At 42.2% G+C, this 24,462-nt stretch overlaps 1 protein-coding gene across 1 annotated transcript in view; it reads right to left on the bottom strand.

Moving 5' to 3' along the window:
- Positions 1-24,462, bottom strand: part of SIPA1L2 (signal induced proliferation associated 1 like 2) — a 224,505-nt gene that overhangs the window by 177,108 nt on the left and 22,935 nt on the right. The window contains exon 2 of the mRNA XM_054821154.1: positions 14,190-14,246. The gene's annotated coding sequence lies outside the window, so the exon portion shown is untranslated. The remainder of the gene's footprint in view (positions 1-14,189; positions 14,247-24,462) is intronic.

A 24,462-nucleotide genomic window follows, 5' to 3' on the forward strand; every position in this document is an offset into this window, starting at 1 on the left:
CTGGGTGCACCAGATCTAACACAAATGCTGTGGTGGTGCAGCCAAATTCTTCACTGTCATGGACCTTACAGAGATATTCACGCCAAGGAAAAATTGTAAAAATTACTCTCCTACTTTGTAACATCACATAGGATCCCTTCTGTGCTGGTAGAAATACCAACATAAAATGCAGAGCAGCAGCAATCCAGGCCAGTAGCAGTGATGGACGTTCACCTGAACTCCAAACACAGCTCGCCTTGACCGCGCACATCTCTGCTATTAATTGCTATTTACTCACATGAGAGTCCATTCATCTTAAAGCTTGGGAAGCCCTGGGAACATGGACCAGTGCTCACTCTCCAATGCTGGCAAAGACACTGATGACACCTGAAAGTAGATCTTCAGCTGCCTTGAAAATTTATACCTCCTGAGGATTTGCACCCATCCCCTCCCATTACTGGTGGTTTTTTTAGTTGTTATGCTCTTCAGAAAGTTTTACCCATCAGCACCATGCAGTTTGGTTAAGCAATTCTACCCCATGAAATAGAAAATTTGAACGCCATGGAAATTTGACATTTTCTGCCATGTTAGTAACAGTTGCATTTAGGGGAATAAAGAAAGAAAAAGAAGAAAAGAGAGAAATTAGAACTCCCTAATTGATTCACAAACCAAAAGGATCAAGAACACTTTGGATTATTTATTCACAGTTAACAATTTATCCAGCCCTAATTACAGCCGCTATAATATTTTCTTAGCTGCAATATTAATTATACTTCTTTCATGGCTGCTATTTATATGAGCAGAAGATGAAATATGCAATTAGGTGATCAGATGCTACAGTGGTAGCACTGATAATTTTTTTCACAATAGGTATCATTATCCTCTTAAAATGGTGCTAAAAGTTGGGCGTAATTGCTGCCCATCATTTACCACAGAGGACAGAGAGTTCCAGGAAAGCCCTTATGGCACCAGGGAGCGGGTCCAAGGCATCCCCTGTCCCACAAGCAAGCCCAGATCACCCAAAACAAAAGTGCATGTGTGCAGAAAGGTTTCTCTATTTGCAAAGACTTGAGTATCAATTACAAACACAAAAAGCAACAGAGAAGCTAAGGGAGAAGGCTGCCAAGAAACACCAGAACAGAGTCAGGACAACGCTAGGCGCACAGTCCTGAGAAAAACTAAAACAAAGAGACTTCTGCACCTCCGTGCTGAGCGGAAAGGGGCTCAGCACCGCAGGCAAGGACACCAACTGGCTGGAATCCCTCTGCCATCAGAAAAACAAGACTCTGGCTCGACAAAGAAGAAGAAATTCAAAGCAACCCTTCATTCCATCACCATTTTCTCCAGCTATGGAAACAATCTATCATGACACTTTATATTTAGCTGAATGCTTGCGTCAAGGAGGATAAAAACAGGAAGAACACTAATATCTTGGTTTTTTATACTGCTCCTTGTACACTGCTTTTCATAGGAGGTAACACGTTATTTCCATTTTGTAGGTAGTAAAACTGAAGCACAAAAGAAAAATATGCTAAAGCATTACAGTACAATGCAACAGAAGAAATAATATTTCCATTATAGAAGCTCCTATAAAATCCATTAGAGCAGTAAGTTCTTAAAATTAATTCCATAGAATCTCAAATTATCCATATGAAAAGATCCGTATTAAAATTCGACAGAACATATACTGGCATTATCTCTGCTTATTGTACATCTCATATGCTTTGTTCCCATAAAGATCTTCTCCAGAAAAGAACAGAGGAGACCTATCCCAGGGCTTCAGTTTTCTTACTTGCAAGTTTGAGAAGGAGGGATTTGCAAACTATTTTTTACCTCATTCTTTCAGCAAAAGTCTATTTTGGTCGGGTTTGTGAGCCTGGCTGCTAAGGTTAGTTGACTGGTTGCTCTTTCTGTGTGGAAAATGAGAGCACTACCACAGATTCAAGGATTTCCTTTTAGAAAGAGAAGTATAAATATAGGAGGATTATCACGTTTACTATTTAAAGTCCCAGCAACCTGCAAGGATTTATTTTTATGAGTCCTGTTAATTGTCACAGTTATAGGAAACAGTAAACTTTAACTAACAGAAAGGAAGCTGGTTTGCTTGTGTTTTGCTCTAATGGAGAGAATAAAGCTGAGCCAGACTTTTAGTTATTGCGAGTGTGCACAATTTTGAAGGCACAAAAAGACAATGTATGTTTGCAGAAAGTAAAAGAATTTGGTCTGTGATTTACTGTGCTGGAGGGGCAGCCGTGAGGCTGAATCTCAAACCGGTGAGAGGGCGCCCAACACTTGCGCATTTGCGAGAAACACTTTCACGGAGTCCTTGGGAGCAGCCAGATTGCTGGTAGGAACACCTCGAGCCTACCACGCTCTGGCAGAGCACAGTTATTACCCTAGTGTTGGTTAAAAAATATTTGGTGGCCAAATGTTTCTTTAAAGCCTTTCCAGAAGTGAAACTTTTAAAGGGAATGCATTGATCTGGGCCAAGTTACAAATAAGTGAAAGCTTAAATAAATAATTTGCACAGGTCCACGTTTACATCAGCTGTTCCACCCTGTTAATGCCAAATTGTTTTTGTGAGGCAAAACTGTTTTGATTTAACATAATCATTGTGACTTTCTATTTAAAATACTAAGGCATTATGTTTAATAATTGATATTAAACTATTGCAAATGTGACCAGAATATGAGATTAAATATTTTAAAATTAATTTTAAGCAGGAATTTCCTTTTCAATACCTTTAAAACTCTGATTCCTATTCAGAATATGAATTTTCAAATACTTGAATTTCTATTTTCTAACCAGTTTTTGCCGGTCAAAGTGCCCTATAGTCTTCTAGTTCGACCTAATTTTCACTGCTTCTTTGTCCATTTAATAAACAGTATCTCTTCCTACAGCTCATTCAGAGTTCATTGCTGGAAGTATATTTCTGTAGGGAGTTCTTTTTTTATATGGCCATGACACATTTCCTTCCAAAATTTAACTTATTGAATTCCTTCGGTTTCCTTAGCTGACCTGGGCTTGCCAGGGAGAAATATGAAGCTTAATATATTTGAGGCAATAAGAGCCCTCACGCAGCTGATGAAGCAGCAGCACTGGCTAAGGTTAATGGGGAGAAACAATCCCCTTAGAACGTGCTCAGTGTGGTACCATGGAAATCAGAACGATTTTGCTGAGTGAAGAAGACGTTTTTCTTTGAACATTGCCTCCTTCAAAGCAAACTGAACTCCCGTCCCACTCCTCAGAACCGTGCACTACTTTCTAAGGCTGACACACATGATAGATGGCCCACATTGTTTGAAGACAAAGCTGTTTATAAATATCTCAGCCTACGACAAAGGGCCTGATCTCACTGATACCAATTTTAGCCCAGCTTTACATTAACTTATGTGAAAGAAGATCCGTAACATGTAAACTCTGGAGAGTAAAGTTTCTTCCAGAGACATGATCTGCTTCCGGTATTTAAAAAATATTTATGCTCCCTCTGTAGCAGGCCGGAGTCTGTAGGGATATGGCTTTTTCCTGAGGAAAGATTGATTTACGATGCTCTGTTCATGTTGCTATATAGTCAGTCCCCTCTGCACTTGGAAGGTCTTTACCTTTTTACCTTCACCAGCAGGACTTATCAGTGAATGCGTACAGAAAAATGGGATCACCAGGGGGAAGCTGTCACCTGATGACATCTGGGCAGACATGACATCATGCAAATTTCTGTATCTCGTAATGCCGACTGTGAACAGTATCACTTAAAAGGACAGGTATGTAGATAAAATACTCCCTGCCCTCATTTTATTGGACATAAGTAATGAAGATATCCTCCCAACTCCTTCTTCTACACCCTTGCAGCCCATCGCCTGCTTGCCCTCCTTTCCGGCCTTGCTGACAAATATCCGTAGTTTCTGAAACACATACCACTCAAGCTGATGGACTCATATGTCTGAAAACCAGTGATGAAGGCGAGCTGGAAGATTAGAGAAATGCTGCAGCAGGTCATCCAAAAGAATCAGCTCTGGAGGGGAAAGCAGAGTCCATTAATAACAGACTTGTTTCTTTCCACTTCAGAGCTCTTGAGGTGCAAAGCGTCAGATGTGCAAGACTTGACAGGCCTGTAACACTTACAATTGGGGTGCACAGACAGGGCATGTGGCACCAATGAGATGGTTTGTGGAGAAAATGTACCATTTCACTCATCTGAAAATGGGAGCATTAGAAGCTTGTCACAGGCAGAAATTGGAGGGAGACAGCAGTCGAAGGGAGGCCGGGACAGTGAGAAGCCCAGAGTTTAGGCAGCAGGAGAGGAGTGCCTCGGTCGTCAAATACCCAGAGAAGAAATGCAGCTATAAGAAATGTCGCAGGGGAGCGGCAGTGCAGTTGGAAGAGGGGTCAGTATTGCAGAGCTGAAATACAAGACTCCTCAGGACCCAGAGGAAAGAGGCAGTGAAGCCAAAGCTGAAAACCAGCAAGCTCCACTGCACCCAGATTTACAAAAGTAGGGAAATGTGGTGAGTTTCAAGCAGAAGCAAAGGCTCAGCTCCTCCACAGGCGAGTCTCTGAGCTGCTGCCTACAGTACGTGAACAGCCTGTGCCCAGCTCGGCTACTGCACCCACTCCCGCAGAAGCAGCTCTGGGGCTCCGCGAGAGGCAAGCAAGCAGGGGCGATGCCTGATTAGCATAATGCTTCTGGTTTCTCCAGTCTGAAACCCACATCTAGTAAGTCAGTGTTTAACATTTGCCGATTAAAAAAAAAAAAAAAAAAAAAGGGCGGAAAGTTCACACCTCAACATAAGCAATATAGTATTAATCAGCTTCCTATCTGAAATACTTTGTAGGACTCACAATGCTTAGGAAAAACTCACCAATACAATCTTCATAATTAAAAAGAAATGAGACCACTCATTCAAAACAAACAAACTCTTTGAAACTGAAATTGCTTTCATAATTGCAAATTATTTTCCCCTTCAGCTCATGTTCTTTTGGATTCTTTATTTCAGTGTGACAAGAACTTCAATTTTGGTGGTTTTTTCCCCTTTATAATCTTTCCAGGGCTATATTTTGATATCATCTCCTACACTAAGGTCCTATTTGCTTTGTTGGTCTACGAGAAGTAGTACAGTTTACTTTACAAGGGAAATCCAACTTGATCCTGATCTTTCCTTCATTAATATTAACAAAAGGTGGCTTCGTCTAAGTCAGCTGTCTAAAACTAGTGAAACAGAGCAGGGGGAAATAAAACCTCCGCATTTCCACCATTGCTCGTTCTATAAACCTGGAGAGACTGAACAGCTATTTTGTCCAACATTTCTACTCTAGCAAAAAAATTCCTAGCCACCCTCCTAAAGCTGCGCATTACGTCTGCTTTTTTATAAACACACCACATCAAGGATGAAAACCCCACCTCTTGAATCATTTCAAAGCATAGACTTGACTTGTCACATCTGCTTAAGAATTAACACATCTTGAACATGCTGGTAGAAATACATCCTGTGTCAGGGAAAACAAACCACACAAGACTAGCTGTTGATTTTATCCACACAAGGAGTTAACAGAACATGCATGGCAACTGTATAAACAAAAGGACTTCCTACAGAAATGCGGATTTATTTTACAGGAGGAAAATAAATGAGCATATTAGACCAGTCAATGTGAGAAACAGATTAACAGTGTGCTTGGCACTAAAGCCACACTGGTGTAAAGCTGATTCACTTCTGATTTACATTAGTGCAAATTCAAACTGGTTGTGACTTTTTGGTTAATGTGACAGTAAAGCTCACTGATCTGGCCTCAGGCCACCGTGACAGAGTGATGACTTCAAAAAGGGTGTTATTATGGTGGTGTCACTTACTGTCCATAGAACAAAATAAGCTTTAGAAACCTGAAGTATTCATTAAACCAGTGCAATGTGAAACTGGAAAAAAATAACATAATAAAAGAATAAAGGCCTTGCATCTTTATACAACTCTTTTCTGCAAATAATGCGGGCGTCAGACAGCATAAAATCAGACCTTTCCATTAGTCTGTAAATGACAGTTTTCTAAATCGTCTTTATACGACGATTGTTTCTCACGGGTGAATCACTTCCTGTGTTCTTGCTACATACTCTTCAGTAAGGATGACGTAAACTACTGCTGTAAATGACAGAAGAAAAACTATTTCCTTTCTTTCGACAGAGAAGCTGAAGTCCTCATGGAAAAGGAAAACCTCTGGCTATTCAGCACCTGCAGCTATGGCAACCTGCCAGCACGATCATCTAATAAAGTACAGAACAGTGGTAAGCCTCTATTGCAGTCTTCCCAAATCAAATAGATTTTCAGCATAGAACAACACGTACCTAAAACTCTGCAAAGTGAGGTGAGATTGCAGCGACGAACAAAATCAGAACAATATGTCACAAGCAATCACATGTCCTGGCCAGTCTTCCAGAAGACAAGCAGACATTTTATCTCTCAAGAGGGCAAAAGTAATGAAAGGGCTTAAGCCATTTGTTCTGTTCTCAAAAGCAGGGTCCAATTCTAGCATAACATCACAAGAAGCATCTGTTTCATGTTGGCAATCAGTCATTCATCAGCATTCAAGCCACCATAAATTCATCAACCTGGAACGCACCTGAGGGAAATCCTAGGACTGGAAGAGCAGGAATGTTGCTGGCCCAGATGAAGACACAGTGACAGCTCTGGGTAGCGAAGGTCCCGAGCCCCAGTGCTGGGCTCCCTCCATTTAAACATGTGCTACCAGACCTCATCCAAATCACACAGGCACTAAAGCCATGCACATGCATACCATGCAAAAAACTAAGACACCTTCCTGACCTTTATATCCGAGGAGAAAATTACCTGCTCAGGGCCCATCCAGCCTGAATGATTCTATGACTGCATGGTGTCGAGTTTTTGCCACTTCACTTTGCTCGGTGCTATCTATTGCACCGAGCTAAGCAAGCCTGAGAACAAGGTGCAGCCCACTGCCCGTAGGCAGCACAAGGCAACTCTGACAGGGCGAGTTTCTGTCGCTGCCCGCTGATTCCCTGGAGGTCTCTCACCAGAGCTGCTGGCACTGCCCTCAGTGTCGGGGTGTGGTAGGTTGGCATAACTTTAGCCTTTACTTCTGCTGATACGAGGAAGATGTCTGTACGCTGGAGATGAAAAGCAGCAAATACACTGGCGTTGCAGCACTTGCTGTCTTTAATAAGCACCTAGGAAGGCAGGACGGCCGGACTGTTGCTGCCTCTGCAGACAACTTGGTTTAATGTCACATATCTAAAGCGGACTAAATATTACTTTACTGGGGCTAACATCAAGTACAGCCATCTGAGACTGCTGGCCTTAACCCACAGCGATCAGACTGACCGCTTTCATTCCAGGAATGTACCACCACACCTGCTCCAATCTATGTCCTGAAATACCTCCCTTTCAGTGATAGTTCCCATGAATGCTTTGCTAAAATCAAACTGCATGTGGGTATACCAACAACCAAGGAAGCGAGGATTTAAATTCATTAAAAACACTTAGCCTACCCACATTTCTGATTTGTTACAAATGTTTCCTGTGCAGCTGACATTAAGTGCACCTTGGAGGACTACAGTCGCAAACTGAGCTGGGAGGCAGCTAGGAGTGACTCTCACCTTCCCCTGCGTCACCCTCCCCATCCAACAAGCGACAGAGCAGCCTGGCCGGCAAGCGCCACCCAAATCCACTTCAGGGTGCAGCACGGTGCTGAATTGGAAGTCTCTCTCCCAGCAGTTTATGCACCCATACAGCAGTGAGTGCTTTCAGAGACATCCTACTTATCATCTCCACTCCTCAGTTAATTAATTTTTACAGGAAGCCAAACACGGTGTTACAGAGCATAAGTCTTGAAAGGTTTTGTCTTACTTGAGAGGTTTGTTTGCCCTCTTCCTCTGCCCCAGAAAACCTAATGTTTCCCCTATATTTGTCATTCTCAAGCAAAGATTGCACATTTGGTGCACTGAGAATATCTGATTTAGAATTCATACATATAAAAATTCACTGAAATCCCATTTGCATTTACTGTTTTTTAATACAGGAAAAAATTACAGATATTATGCAAGACGGCAAATGCTTAAAAAGAGTATTCCATGGGTGCTATATTGCTGTTTCTTTGGCTCAAGCAGCAAGCTTTGGATTTTTTCTGTTAGGGTGAAATGTAAAGTATGTTGGACGTATCTACCACCATTTGAGACCTCCTAGGATATTCAAGCCACATCTGACACAGGACTTCTGGGAGGCCACTGTCTGCTGGAGAGGGAGGTAGGAGGCTAAGCAGAATACTGTTAGAGCATTTCAAATGATGCTATATGCTTGCAAATTGCTGAATTGTTTCCCAAATCTTGTTTCTTTCTGTGAAGAAAAGCAAGCAGCTTCCCAGCTTAAAAAATCTCTGCCTACTATCCCGGGAGACTCCATATTCAACCCCTCTCTCCCTTTGCTTCATTTTAAAGTCAATTTTCTGCCAGGGACAGAAGAACATTTCCTTAGCTGCTAGGTTCATTTGCATGTTCAAAAACCTGGAAACCCCTCAGTCCATGTAATTTAGCTCTGAGCTGCCATTGAGGACTTCACCTTCAGAAGCAAATGAAAAATCATAACAACCTCAGATAGATAACTCATTATAAATGTACCTTCTCAGCTTTCTGGATACATGTACAAGAGCTCTGTTGGGTGTTGGATGCTTCTGCGTAAAACAGAGCAGGCCATTTAAAAAGCAGACATTTGCCAAAACTACTTATGGGTGCCTCAGTGTATTGAGTGGAAGCCCTACATATCCAGCTAGTTTTACTATAAAAATCAAAGCTCTGTTGAAGTTGAAGGCAAATGTTTTACTCTCATAAGGTGATGGTTCCTGGATCTGAGACTCACTTATTCACAGTTATTAACATTTTTTCAGGCTAAGAGTATGTCATTACGAGTATAACAATGTCAATGTAACAACACAGCAAGTAACAAACCAATTTCAGTGAAGCATTTACAATGACAGATTGTTACCAATTTTAAAATACTTGTCATACTTCCTTATGTCTGGAGTTAGGAGATATCTTCACAGGCTCCTTGACTGATTTAACAAAACACAGACCTTTACCCCTGCGATAGCTGCCTTGAGTGTCTGCACAGACAGGGGAGCGAACAGACGCTTGCAGGGCACGATGCTCGTGTCCCAATATGGGTGCCCGGAAAGGGCAAAAGAACCGAGCCATAAAAGGACCTATTTTTTCCCTTAACGATAACCGGCATGCAGGGTGATGGGCTCAGCTCACAGAGACTGGAGAGTTTCATGTGCAGCAAGACGGGTCCCACCAGGAGCGCCTGTCATCTTCACTTTGGTAACGGCCCCAGGCACTACGACAGATTGAAGGGGAAGATAGGCAAGCACAAGGCCAAGGGATTAGCCTAGATTATCTGAGACATGTTAAAGAAGCACATTCCACCCTTCGCATATGTTTTCTTCTTTTTGAAAAGCAAAAAGTGAGTATTACTATTTTTTAATGTGGGTCCGTTCCCACTAACCTCAATCAGGCTGAGAAGGATCGCTGGGTGTGGGCAGCCACAATGAAATCCAGGAGGACATGCTCTGCTATCTATATTCAGGAGGCGAGGCTGGGATGTTTGCAAACAGGAAAACAATTTTGATTTATGCTGTTCAGGAAAAATGTCTTTGTCTTTATAACTGGAAGTGCAGCTCTTTGTAAAGTCAAAATTTCTGTGAGTAAAAGTAATTTTTCACTTTTTCATTAGAAAACAGAAATGAAATGCCTTTGAATCATGTCAGCCTGAATAGAAACATCTCAGGTAAATTTATGGTGTGTCAGTTCAGCACTAAGCTGCGTCCACGTGAACTGCTGCAGTGCTACCCACAAGACTTCAGCACAACATAAGCTTTCCCAAGAGAACAGTTCCTCAGGCTGCCCCTTTGGATGAAATGTTACACCTAGATGGGCACTGCCCGGCTCTGCTGTGGCCAAACAGGTTCAGTCCAGTCAAGACACTCAACTTGGAGAGAAAAATCGAAAGCAGAGGAGCTGGAAGTAAAAGTGCCACAAGACTCAGATTCTCAGTCTTCTGGACACATTAGAGGTAAAATCAGGGGGGAAAAAAAAAAAAAAGATTAAAAGAAGCATTGCATTTCAGTTAAACAAGCACTATGAGTAAATGTGAGACAGGAAAGTTTGGGACTTCCCCAAAACTGTTTCAACTTTTCATTCCAAGTCATGAGGAAGAAAAATTAGAAGTATAAGAATTTTCCACAGGATGGAAATCCTGGTCTTATTGCCCACCTACAAGAATGACCTAAGGTTGTCTTCATTTAAGATGGATGTGGACAGGAAGTGAAAAAAATGAGATTTTTCTTTCTCAACATTAGTATTTCAGTTTATCAATGATTCAGGAAAAGTAGAATCTACTGAGGCAGCTTTTTCAAAATAAAAATAGCCAGGTTTTGGGGGGGGGTTGATGAAAAATTATATTTAGCAGAAAATAAAAGATTGAAATCCTGCAGTATGTATTTCTAGGAGCTATAATTATAGTTCACCTCTTTTCAAGATAAATTAAATCCATGATTAACAATGCTTCTGTTAAGAACCAAAAGGGTATTTAGAACATCCTATGCCCCAAACCTCTTTCTTATCTTGTTACATTTCTAAAGATGAGATTCTTTCACATGTGAAAGACTCCCTGAAGGACAGGTGCTTATAATGGAAGTGACAATGAAAAGTTGATGATTTTCATGTTAATTTAACAAATAATGTGAAATCATTTGACAGCATCTCTCTTTAATTATGAAAAAAGAACATATTTGTCTTCTGATTTTGAAACAGTACAAGTAGAGCTGTTGCTTTAAATTGATGCTTCAGGCAATCATCTCACACATTCCCTGATCACCTTAACATTTTATATACGGGTGCTATGCACATTTACTTGTACTACATGCCCAAGGGTCAAAGTATGGCGTAGGCTGCAAAATTAGGTTTATCAAATATTTATGCAGATGTATAACTGTGCTGGATATGCTTTAAGTGCTCCAATGCAAGAAACAAATATGTGTGTGGAGGAAAACAATCTGCACAATACAAAGGCTATCCACATGCAATAGTTGCTGGGAACTTTGTTCAAATAATATTACTCACCTTCTGCTTTTTTTACCCTACGCTGTCCAAAAAATGGTATTACTGAAACAAATGAAAGTAGCAGATCCTAGATTTCTGCCTCTATCATCTATATTCTTAAGTGTGATGGCAATACTTTTTTTCTACTTCCTGCTGTTGTAACTTGATACAGCAATTGCACATATGGAGATAAAGCATTTAAGAATGTGCTGTCTTGATCATAGGTAACTTCATATGTCTTGCCAAAAGGCAATAGGTTTCCCCCTCCGGGATGCAGAGTCAGCCATAGCTATTTCCAGATAATTTACGAAACAATTTTATAGTCTCAGGATCCCAAATTAAGGTGTAATGAGGTGGAGGAGATCTATGTGCTATCACAGCATTTCATGATCAGTAACTTTCAAAGGAGTGTTAGATAAAATGGTCAGACGCATGCTTTATGTGCATCATTTCTGGGACCTCTCCCCAACTCTGCATGTCTGAAAAAAAGCAATTCGCAAATTACTTGTAAAAATGAGGGAGTTCCTTGGTTACTGACTAAGGACTCCAGCTACCCCTGGGAGCAAGGAGCTGCTTATTCAATGGCAGGAATTAATGCCTGGCTAAGGGACTTTCAAGGGGCACCTCATCAGGTAGGGGATCCCATCAGCCTGGGATCTGCAGACCTAGGGCATGCAGGGTGTCTTCCTAAGGTGACCACGAGGAAAGGTTAAGAAAAACAAGACTATTAATGTAAGAGGCTTACATACCTCAGTACCTCTACTGGAGGATGTGTCTGGATCATCAAATAAAAATAAAAAGCTCTCAGCCTGCTCTAAGTCAGTGTGTAGAACAGCTCCATCTTACATAGAAAAGTAGAAGGATTGTCCCAACAGAGTTAGAAAAAACTGACATTTAACGACAGTTGTTTCTAACATGTTCTCTGGAATAACATTGATCTCATCTTTTAGATTGCATACCATTTGTTTTCCTGTCATCTTGCTGCTGTTTCCATTTCAGAATTAACTGTGCAAATTAACTCTCTGTCACAAGAAGCAATGGACATTTCATTTTGGTCTCTAGCTGTGAAAGTCAAATTTTTCACCTAAGTGACAGTTCCAGATCCTTCTGAGTTCGCACAGCTTAGTTTGTGACTTCTTCATGACTACTATGTCTGCCATAATCTTGAATATCATGCATACCCACTCTATTTTTTAAAATGCATGGTGACTAAACACTGGACTATCTTTGAAAAAACCCCAGACCCTCATCAACTGAATACATTTTCTGGGCTCTTTGCATACATGAGTGAGTTCTGTGTACCACCCATACTCTGCTTGAGTTTCTCTGACTTCTTTTCAGGGTCAATGCCCACCTAGCTGTCCACAAGCACGCAGACATGCCAGGAAGCACAAACAAAAGTCTAAGGACACGGTCACTCTGGTAATTACCTCTCCTGAGGAGCTGTGCTTGAGGGGGCCCTTTGTACCCCCCAGAGGTGGGTAGTTGGTGTGACCAGGTCAGAGGAGCAAAGCTCTGCTTGGGACTTGTCACAGCCACAGCTGGATGGAGCAGGGGACTGGTAAAGGATAGGAACCTTCTTCCACATCACATCTATTTCCCTTCTCTCTCAAACAGAGCAGAATGGGACTTAATTATCTCTGATAATTAACAAACCCAAGGGACCACCGCTGAACAAGTACCATGACCAGCTCTGGCGTAACCTGATTGTAATCGCTTCTGCTTGGGCTTGCACTGAAATTGGCTCTCACCTATCTCTATGGGACCAGTGCCTGAGAGGCAGAACTGAAAGTGTTGCACCTATCTTTTGGAAGAATCAACACTTGACAAAGTATCCTGAAATGTGTTTCTCTGCCAGAAGTTATAAAACACCAGGTTGAACCAAAAATTCCTTGTTGCTATGGTTGCCACTTGTTCTAAGTCTCTTTACTACTCCTTGTTGAATAGCAGCAAAGGAGAATAAAAACATATACAACGCTTGTAATTGCCTGGTGCATATTTTAACATTTCTCTTTGGTGGCTGCTTTAAATTATGCAGTAATATTGCTGGCATGCTTCTCCAGTCGCTCTTCCCTAAGAGGATACATTTTACAGTGCTGAAATTGGACACTGGGTGTAAGAATCACACATTTGAATATTTTTTTCAGTAGCAGATGTGTCACATGCAATGTATTACAACTCAAGCTGTAAAAATTAAGTGGCATTTGCATTCATTAAGCATACATGAAATCTAATTCCATTAGGTCCAGCAGCATTAAGGTCTGTCTGTTGCTGCTGATGTTACAGCTTAAGGACATTATACCTTCTGGCTAGATTCTGTTTCATAACCTAATAAAGCCAGGAATTACATCCTGGCTTGATGCCTTTGCAAATCCAGCTCAGCGAACATACAACATGAAAGCTGTAGATGTAAATTATTTATATTCATCATTGTCAGAAATATTAATGTACCAAAAAAGGTTTAACAGATTAAGCAAACTATGGGCACTACGCTCACAGCAGAACTAATTTAAAAGACAACAATATGATTTGCTGAAGCCAAACCTCACTTCTAATCTTCCCGCTTTGTTACAGATATGATACAGAGGAACTGTTAACATTTCATCAAGGCTATTTAAAGAATCAAAAGCTTACAGTTACATTTCAGTCAACTTCCCAGAAACCTTGATCTGCACAATCCCCCAGGAAAATCAAGGATACTTTACTTTGTAGGTTTCGATGCTTTTAGATGACATAGAAGTTAGGTAAAGGAAGGCAAAATATGAAACAATTTGAATCGCAGCTTTTATAATTTATTCTGCTGAAAGGATAGTTTGGGTGCAGCGCTACAAGTACAAGCCCAAACTCAGCAAATAAGCCAAAGTGGACATATCACTTTGGTCTGCATGTAGTTTCACAGAAGACATCATGACCGAGAGAGAACACAAGACTGCCCTCCTTACTACTCCAAAATCAAATCTACCAATTAAAAAGCACAAACTGAAGTCTTACTGGCACTTTCTGTGAGGTGAATCCAGGTGCCAGTGTAAGTTTTCATTCACAGTCCTTAATTTCCAACTATCAAATTAACAAGGGTTCATGAAGTAAAAGTGCTTACCTTCCAAAGTCTTTGATTTCTTCTCTGATTCCTAATGGCATCGTCAGGCTAGCCCTCCTGTTGGAAGTACCAACAAAATGTTTCTGAGCTGAGCAACAAATCTATTTCCATGGAGATGCAAGAAACAGAAAGGGTTTACTTAATTATATACAAATGATTCCCAGTGGTCTGAGATGTTATTTTTCAGAAATCAAAGTTCTCAGCTGTATCTACTACATAATTTCAAAGGCATAAGTGTCCACCACAGGCAAGAGATGATTATTTTTGCCTTTTCAAGGACAATCTTTATTGACAATCTTATCTTTGTTTCACTTTTAAAATGTTCTTAAGCATATATATTTTATTTATATATGTAAATGAAATATAAAATGAAACTAAACTCATGGCAGCTTTACTTCCATTTCCAACCCATTCCATCATCTCTTAAAAAATTCCCTTAAACTACCAAGACAGCCTTTGAAATTCTTCAGATCTAAGCTAAGCCACTCGTATCTTTCTCCATAGTCAATGGAGAGAGATAAGAACCCTCAGAAAACAATCTCATCTTAAAATAGTTGACTTAGATAAGAGAGCTGAGCCATTTTGGAAAGCATTTCCCTCTAGGAAAGCATGCATTGACAGCTTAGATCACTGGCTCATAGAAAGCTCAACTTCACTGAGATCTCACTTGGTATGTACTTTAACTGAAATCGACTTTGAGAGCACAGTCTCAGCAGTATGTTTCCTATAAATTTATTGCAACATTGTGGGAAGAAGCTAAGAAGCTGTACATCTCTTTAGTTATGAGTCAACATAAACCATTTCATCTATAACAAAAAAGCATGCAGGGGATGACTTAGCAACAAATGGTCCACACTGCCTTGTATCCAACTTAGAGAAAAAGCCGTAATGTAATGCCCCCGTCATATTTAGGAAGAAAACAAATAAGTATTTTTTTATTAAGTTGGAAAAAAGTGATATTTCATTTTCTGCTTTCTAGTTGTCATGTTTTCACATTAGTGCCTGTCTGGAACTTGACAGACCACAAAATATGAACCTCTTTCTACGACACTTAAAGCTGGAGAAATGCAGAAGGCTGTGAGCAGAGGCCCCAGCCGCTTTGCGCTGTAGAAGTGATACAAAACATGCAGAAAAGGCCCTTCAGGGGCAGCTGAGTTTACTCCTGTCTACAGCTTCTCTGCAGTGTTAGTCTGCATCAGCTGGTCCTGGCCCTTCCACCACAACACTCTGTGCCAGACCTGTTTAAAAACATTCGCCTCGATGCAGTATGGACTCTGAGCTGGGAAACATTTCAGGCCAGGGTGGTGGTAGAGGGGAGTGAGACTTTTCATGGATGCCCATGGCCCAACATAGGAAACTGCCCTTCATTTAGAGAGTGCACTTTCCTTCCTTCTTCTCTCTCTGGCCCAGCACAGAACTCCTGTCTGTAATGAGAAGCGTGTTTTATGTAAATCACTTCCCAGTGGAGTCACTCGTTATTAATGCAGGCAGCTCTAAAGGGAGAAAGCCATGGCATTTAGCAGCAAGAACTGTTAATGAAAATGTCATTAGAGTCAATCTGCAAGCCATGAAATGGCCTCTCTACCTTTTCCTTTCTTCCTGTCTTACACACCTCTGCATGTTTGGGTACGTGTTTCCCTCAAGTCAATCTTTTTTCACAGCTTCATCTGGAGGGGGGGTATCAGTTTCTGGCAAACTGATCATATTTGAGAGGAGGCACTATTTAAACATTGTGGAAATGTGTCAGAAATACATTAGGTAGGTATAAGACCAAATGGCAAGGCTGAGGAAGCGGAGAATCCAAAGACTGGCTGTAGGTTAGGTGATTTCCAGCAGCGCTGATCTGGAAGTTGCAAGGTAGCCCTTTTCTACATATTCAGTAGAGTTGATGACTGAGCATCTCATTTGCATAGATCTTCCAAGTTCTTCATGCTTGTAACTCATATTGTTCACTGGAGTATCCTTCTGGCACATCTGTGTTGTGGGGATCTACTTAGCTGATTCAAAAAGCCTAATCCAACAATTCTGCTAAGAATTTCCCTACTCCTTCAGACCATTTATATCTCAGCAAAATGGACTATATTAACTGGAAGCAACTGTCTGATAAACTGACTCAAACTGGCAATGAACATCCCTTTTTCTCTATTTCCTTGGGACTTTCCATTTCCATACCTGAACGTTGAGGGCTTTCCTTTGGGAAAAGTAGCTATTGATATCAGGGAGAGGTCACCCTGGTCTGGGTGCGCGTGTGCTTGTCACGGCTCACGTTCATAAGTTATAAGGGAATTAGATACCTTCCTCCTTAATTCTGAGGGTTTTCAGGATCTGTATTGTATGCATGTGTTTATATTAAGCCCCCGAAAGTTTGTGGATAAAGCCAGTATCTTTTATTAAAACAGCTATCATATTTATAAAAATACACAAGATTTTAGGCACACAGAAGGTGATGGAAGCGTGTGTCCAAAAGTCTGTCAATTTCTTTCCTAATAACTTTATTGGTCTATTAAAAAATAATACTACCCTATTCACAAACCTTATCTCCCTTATGACCTGAGGGAATTATGGCCATAACAGCCTAACGTCCATAACCACAGGATCATAGAAGGGTTAAGGTTGGAAGGGATCTCTGGAGGTCACCTTGTCCAATCCCCCTGCTTAAGCAGGGCCACCTAGAGACCAGGTCACCAGACAGCTTCTGAATATCTCCAAGGATGGAGACTCCACAACCTCCCTGGGTAACCTGTGCCACTGCTCGGTCACCATCACAGTAAAGAAGTGTTTCTTGATGTTCAGACAGAACCTCCTGTTTAAATATTCTGTTTAAACTGTACATTGACCCTTATTTGTGCTCAGCACACACCATCCCAGCTTGTCGGTACATTCCTTTTCCCATCGGCTTGGAAACAGGTTCAGGATTTTACACTGTAATATTATAACCCACTGGTGGCAAAAAGGGAAAATCACGAGTCTATTTTTTCTTGGCACAGAGCAGCAATTCAATGTTATGTGGCAAAAGATGGAGAAAAAAAAAAAAAAGCAGCCTCATTTCCCCATTCTGTAAAGAAGCAGAGGCACTGAGAGACTGCCACCAGCATAAGTCTGTTCCCCCTTCCCCTGTTACTGCACTTGGCAAGAGGAAGGAAAGAGTACTGACAACGTTCACACCAGGCAGCAACACACAGCCAGCGATGGGCGGAGAAAAGCAAAGCAAAGCTGTTTCTTGCTGAAGTGTTAAGAAATCAATGAAAGTCCAACAGACAGACAAAACGTAACCAGTGTTTCAGAAACCACTCTTTTTGCCTTTGAAACTTGCACCCCAGTTCAGCAGCTGGCACTGGGGGAGCCCACTAGCAGGTCCCAGCTGCTGCAGGATGCCCGTGGGACAGCTGGCCGCGCAGTGTGATAGCCCGCAGTGATTTGCTGGGGATCGTCCCTGTATCCAACCGCTATTTATTGTGCAGGACACATATATTGTTATGCCTCAGTGGATGTACTTCACTGTCATGCCTGATCAAAAGTGTTGCCTTGGAGCGATCTTAGCTTGAGAGAACCCCAAGCAGTTTTATAAGTAAGAAGTCACCCCAAGGTGACACTTGAGAAGAACAACATTAAAGTGTACTCATCTCTCTTGTGTCCCTGGCTACTTCAGAAGCTCGCAAACAAAGCCTACCTCTGCTAGCTGGTACTCAGAGAGTAAAAGGAACCTTATGTCCTTGTTCATGTTTATTCAGTGCTTCCTAAGTAGAAAACTAACTAAAAATGCTGACTCTAGTCATGAACACTGGAGTTTTAAGTAAAGATAGTTAAGCAAAAGATTTATTTTAAGGATATTTAAGTAAAGATAAAAATATGTAAGCTAGTGAGCTCACTTTTTCTCAAACCCAGGGAGAAACCAATGGCACAGAAATGACACTTCAGGTCTGATCTCAAGGCATGAAGCAGATTAGTTACACACAGAACAGTCATAGACCCATGCACACGCGCAGGCAAAACCCCTGAGCAGTGCAAGCTCAGGATTTTCCTTCACCTCCAAGGAAATGCCTCCATTATGCATGGAAGTGTGGAGCGGAGACACCTGAGCTCTGAGCTCCAGAGCCAGCAAAAGCACAGCCAGTACAGGGCAACACAGCATCTGCACTAAAACGCCTGGCTGGCACAAGCCAAATGCACGTTTTCCATGTGCAGGGCTGAGGACCCATGCCATCTCTACACCACGCCATCTCTGCACCACATTGCTGCTGTTCAGCACAGAGACGGTCTCAGTGTGGGGAGACAGAAATGCTCTCCCCTTGAATCCACTGCATGCAAAGAGCAGATAGTCCTTTTGAAATATCCTTCTGGTCAGAGCTTACAGCGTTACTGCCAAGAGCACGCTTTCTTGCTCCTAGATTCAGTCTGCCTACAGCATCATCACTATTCTACCTAAATTGATTTTCACCCCATTGGTACAGTACCAAAAGTAGATGAACAAATTAAATACTCTTTACGGTTTTGTCGTCTTCTTGCTAGGCTTATTCATAAAAGTAAGGCTCAAGTGTTGTGTTACAGCCCCCAGTCAGGTCTGTGTCCACCTGCTGAAATCAGGAACACAAATCCCAGATGACGGGCTGCAGCCAGCAGCCAAGAATGGGTTAAATGAGTCTCTCAGGCAAAATAAAAAATGCCACTTCTCTGTTAGTAGCTGAGAGAGGACTTGTCTTGGGCAAAAGCACTTGGGATGGGACTGCCAGTGCTATTTATCTCTCAGTCTGACAAACAGTTGAAGGGAAGGATTTGTTAAAGATTCATCAACCTTTCTCATTTGTTTAAGAGCTGAGAAATCCCACGCAGGAGCCCTCAAGCAGACCTCTTCTGAAGGCGGGGGAGAGTCCTCAAGTGAGAAAACAAGCAGGGAAGCTTGCTTAGGAGCAAGAAGAGCTACACTTTTCAGATGGCATCCATCAGAAAGAAGCAAAGCAGGCTACCTTCTCCTTTCCTAAGCAGGTCAGCAGGGGAATCCCAGGTCTGTGCTTTGCCGGAGGTCACCACAGACACTAGAACAGCCTCTCTGCTTTTACAGTTGATGCAATTTTTAATCTGCCCACCTGGATCGCAGAAAAGCCAGCAAAATTATCCTTTGTCATCAGCCAGCCCCAAATCCTTCTGTGGCACCAGCTACTCTAATAGATTTTTCTTAATTTGCTCTACTAAAAATGGGAGAAAATAGCTATTTCCTCTCATTTTTTATCCACATGCAAGTGCAAATTTTTCATGCTTTGGAAATTTTCTTTCTTTTTACTACGCAGTGCACCTGGGTCTTGTTTCCAAAAGTCCTCTGAAGAGCTAAGATATCAAAGGTGCATACCAGATACCACCAAGCCATATAAAATGGACCCCTCTGTAAAAAAAAAGGTCTTTGGAAACCTACCAAAGGACTTTGCAATCCAAAATACAGTAAAATTAATTTAATTTTTCTGAGCTCTTTGAAAGATCCAGTGCTGCCAAACACTTACAGATAGTTCATGAAGTTCTTCAATGAAATGGTTTTTTTTATCAGAAAGTAGCAAGTGACTGAAACAAGCGTTTTGCAGGGAAACACAGCAGCATTGCCAGAATTTTTGTCAGGAAAGATTTTTCATCTCTAGGGTGTGATTTATGGTCAAAACCCAAGAGAGGCTTAGAATTGACAATAGCCTAAAGTCCTGGGCTCTCAACAGACCTGAACTTAAAACCCCTGTGTACTAGGCAGGTACTATAAATCACCAAGCTATTAACTACCTACTGAACTCAGCCTCTCACTTTCACAAGTTGGCACTGCTCCATTTTGCATAAAGAACTGAAGATTGTGCAGGAGATCCTTGGTCTTTCTGTGGTCAGAATGCTTTTCTGGAATGTGGGAGGCCAGCAATATTGACTCTTTTTCACCTGATGTGAGTTGATTAATGAACTGTTGGCTATGCCAAGCGACGATCTTTCTTTTTGCATTTTTTTCCCATAAAAATAGAAGGAACTTGGTTTCGGCACTATACAGAACAGAAAAGGGTTTGTGGTTTTTTTTAAACCTCAAAGTTGTGTACAACTAGAAAATCATCTCTCACCCAGCTGTTAGAGATGACTCATCCCTGTAAGATGGCCGTAATTTTCTTTTGGGACACTCAATAGCTTCCAGGTGAGCAGCAGTGCAGGACATAATGGGCATGTCCTGAACTGTAGGGGCTTCTAAAGCAATCCCGCATTATATGATACTCCTTGGAGTTTGGGAGCAGAGATCCAGGTTTAACATGGACTTAGAGGGAGAGAGCTGCAGGAGCTCAGAAGTTGCAGGGTTTATACTTTGCCTGTCTCTTTACCAGGGCTCTACTGCTTCAGGCTCAGGGAGGATCAGGATTCAGGAATGAGAATTTTTTTTTTTTTTTAAAGCAGCCTGCTTTGCATATGGCATTGAAATGAAACATTTGTTGCAGAGGGACCACAGAGTTTCACAGTTTGGGTGGATCTAGGTCCCATTTTAGCCTTAAATCAACCTTGGGATATAACAGTTCATTCTAGTCTAGTGCCCCTGCTTTCACCTTACCACAGGTTAAGCAGGGGCCATCATACAACCAGTTATTGTTTCATGTAACCAGCAATAAAATTACCTGTCTGGATCACTGCACACTTATATATCAACAATAGGACATGATTTAGGAGTCCTTGGTCCTGCTGTTTCAGATATGAAACCGCAATGAAGTGTAGCCACCATGTCAAAAGCTGCTACTGGGGCCAGGGTTTGGGCAAAGTGAATTGTACCCAGGAGATTTCAGCTTCACCTATGCAAAACAGCTGTTTCTGAGTTGTGTCATTACAAATACAGTCTGCATATATCTATACGTGCACATCCCAGCTAAGCGAGGCGGGAACAATTGCCTGCAGCCTGGAATTTTTACCTTTGAGCATCCCAGGATGGCTCAAAGGATGGGCAAAAGAACAAGTTACCTGCACAGTCCAATTTGCTGTGTTTTCCCACGTGAGCAGAGCTGGAGGACTGTGTAGGATTAAACTTCCTGCAGCACTTCCCAGAAATCTTCTCCTTCAGCTCAAGCCCAGGCAAACCTTCCTCCCCAGGCCCTGACCAAGGTGGCTCTGAAATGGTCAGGTCTCAGGTTCCACCAACTCCAGGAAGGAAATGTGTCACTTCTCTTGCAGCCACTCAGCAGGCATAAGAGCTTATCATGCCTGGATGTATATTGTCACTCCTGTCCCTTCACTCTTTCACCCCATTTCCTCAAGCAGTTACAGAAAAAAAAAACCAAACCCCAAAAAAGAAACCAGTAACTTTATTAAAACTACATGCTTCACCTGTAGCAGGAGTATATTCTACTGAGAAAGTATTCTCTTTGCAGATTAAAAGTCAGCTGCACAATTCTTTAGGATAGAATAAAACCGAGTCCCCTCCAAGCAAAAATGTACCTAGGTGTCTAGGGATCTCCTGAAAATCTCCAGCTCATCAAAACACTGAAATAGGTAGAGAGCTGGGAGAAAACATGATGAAAGTAGATGCTGATCTATCTTTTCCAGTCAGTCCGCACATACATCAGCCCCAACGAAGAGCATGTAGCCACCGTAGCATTCCTCCAGCAATTACTTATCCTTTTCTTGAAGAACTCAGATGGCTAAAGGCCCACTGTCCCTTTGACAAGACAGTCACAGTTGTTCTTCCCCTTTCACTCCTCCAAAATAACAGTTTTAGACTGGCTCTCACAAACATGAAATACCATTTTTCTTCTGAAAACTTCCTGTGAACACGCGATAACTCTTAAGACCTAGGAGTTGGGCAGAAATCTTTTGGGATGTAAATGGTGCTGCGTCATTTCAGGTGTGCTGGCTGATAGCTGACATACTGACAGTAAACATGAAATAAAGCAACTATGTTTATCCGCACATATTGTTTAGCTTGTGGCCATCGTCACAGCAGATAAAGCTCTCATGTCCCATTTGAAGAGACAGGTAAACAGATTTAGCTTAAAATAAGAATATCAAGCACCTATAGTATTTCTTGTGTGATAGACTGTATGTGTTTGTGCATATGTGTGTGACAGACAGTACTGGAATATTTTAAACACTAAACTGCCGCATCCAGAGATTGGTAAATTAAATAATCATTCATTAGTTACCATAGCGATGCAGATGCAATCACAGTGAACAAAGAAGAAATGGGGGTGGTGGTGGTGTGTGAAACAACAAACGCTGACAGGATCAAGGCCCTGCACTGATTTTTGTTAATACATTTTTATTTATTAAAATCTCCTGACTGCAAGATCTTGTTCCATATTCATTAGTGTTTCACCTGCCTGCAAAGGGAAACAGGAGATACTCTGATACAGCCTGAAAGATCCAAATCCTGAGCTGGAGCAAATTGCTATAGCTCTACTGACTTTGGCAAAGAGTAGCCAGTTTATGGCAGCTGGGGATCTGGCAAAAAAAGAGCATCTAATTCTCTTTAGCTTCTCCAGCAACTGACTACTACTGCATCCTCTGCTACTTTATAACTTCTTGCAGCAGTGCTCTCCAGTAAACAGGCACAGACAGGGAGAAGCTGGCTTTCCCAAAGCCAGCCGGCAGGTCTAGCCGTGTAACTGTCATTAATTTCAATGGCAGCTATATAGCTCAGTCTTCTAGTCAGCCTTGAGAATCTCATCAATAATGCCTTCGCCACTGATACCAGAAACAGCATGGGGTTCAGAGTAGTGCTCATCAGGCGGGGTTTAAGCAGAGGGGGCTGTGCCACCTTGCCCAGGCCTGTCGATCCTCCTGCTCGCAGGCAGCACTGCACCCAGCTGCGTCACCCAGACCTTCTGGCACCCAGGCACGAAAGCAGCAGCACCCATCTGTAGGAGGCTACATGAGAGAGAAAGAAAGAGGACTTTGCCCTCCTTTGGGTCACTGGCAAACATGCACATGGTCAACTGCCTGATGATAATGCTAAGTGACTGGCCTGCTGACAGGCCAATTAAAACTTCTTAATTTATTTCTGCACATGTATTTGCATAGAAGAGAGCGCGCTGATAGACAGAAACTGTGCTGAGACTAATGCCACGGTCTTGTCTAGAGGACAGGGTCTTCCCCAAACCAGGACACACTGCCTCGGCCCTGTCCTCTGCCATAAGTCCCCTCACCCCAGATGGTAGCAGCGGGCAGATGAGTGCCTGGCTGGCTACCCTGCACAGTACAGCAGCAGCGAAGGGCAGTTCGCACTGAAACACCAACACTAGCACCTGACATGGGTACAGGTCTCTTTTTTTACTCCACCACCACTTATTTGCTGGTGATAAACTATAATAAAGGAATGGGGCAGACAACTGGGACAGTAACAGCTCAGATGCAGCAAACGCAGGACAGACACCAGAGCGCATGTGTCAGACATGGAGTGGCCATAGAACAAATCCCCACTACAGCCTGAGTCTGTTGCTCTTTGAGCTTCGGACACTTGTCCAAAGCCAGCATAAATCTCCCAAAAGCTATGACTAGAGTCAGCTTTTGGCTAGCGATTCTCAACAAAGTCCATGCAGAATGGGTGACCTATTGTGACCCTTTTTAGGGAGTCAAATATATATCCCGTATATTGGAAATACTATGTAGATGCTCTAAAAAAAAATCATTAACATCTTAGAGGCAGAGGTGAAAGTAGGAAACTGGGCAGCATCGTGCCCAGAGGTCTGTCTGCAGTCCATCCTCACAGCACCTAAATGCTTCTGTCCAAAATGACCACCAGTGACTACTACATCAGTTATCACTAACCATTAAGGACAACACAGCACATTGCATGAATGAAGCTGGGCATCTTCCTCTGAGCCTGTCCGGATACCCACTGCGAGATCAGGCACTCTCCAAAATGCAGGAGGCAGAAAGCCAAGCTGAGATCCCATCTCCCAGCTCTAGATTGGTGCTATAAGAAAGAAAGGCTACAGAGTCACAAAGGATACCCCAAAATATCCAGTGGCTACCCCTACTGCAAACGGTGTAAGATACAGCTTGCAAGTACCCCAGTCATCCCCCAGCAGTCACTTGCAGACAAGCCCCAAGCCGGCGGTGCAACGTGAGACTCTGCGCAGTTCGACAGAGGCTGCCAGTGTTTGGCTGATGAAAGGATGCTATTTCCTGCAGCATGAGCTAGGCACTGGAAGCAAAGCAGCCTTGCTGCACTTCAGATAGCAATTCAGTCCCTTTTCTTACACTATTAACCAAAGACATCTGCTCAGTCACATCTTAAATTCCTCAGCAACACATAGCTTTCATTTAAAGGGCCAGTGTTCTC

The sequence above is a fragment of the Grus americana genome, chromosome 3, assembly GCF_028858705.1.
Source record: "Grus americana isolate bGruAme1 chromosome 3, bGruAme1.mat, whole genome shotgun sequence".
In the NCBI taxonomy this organism is placed as follows: domain Eukaryota; kingdom Metazoa; phylum Chordata; class Aves; order Gruiformes; family Gruidae; genus Grus; species Grus americana.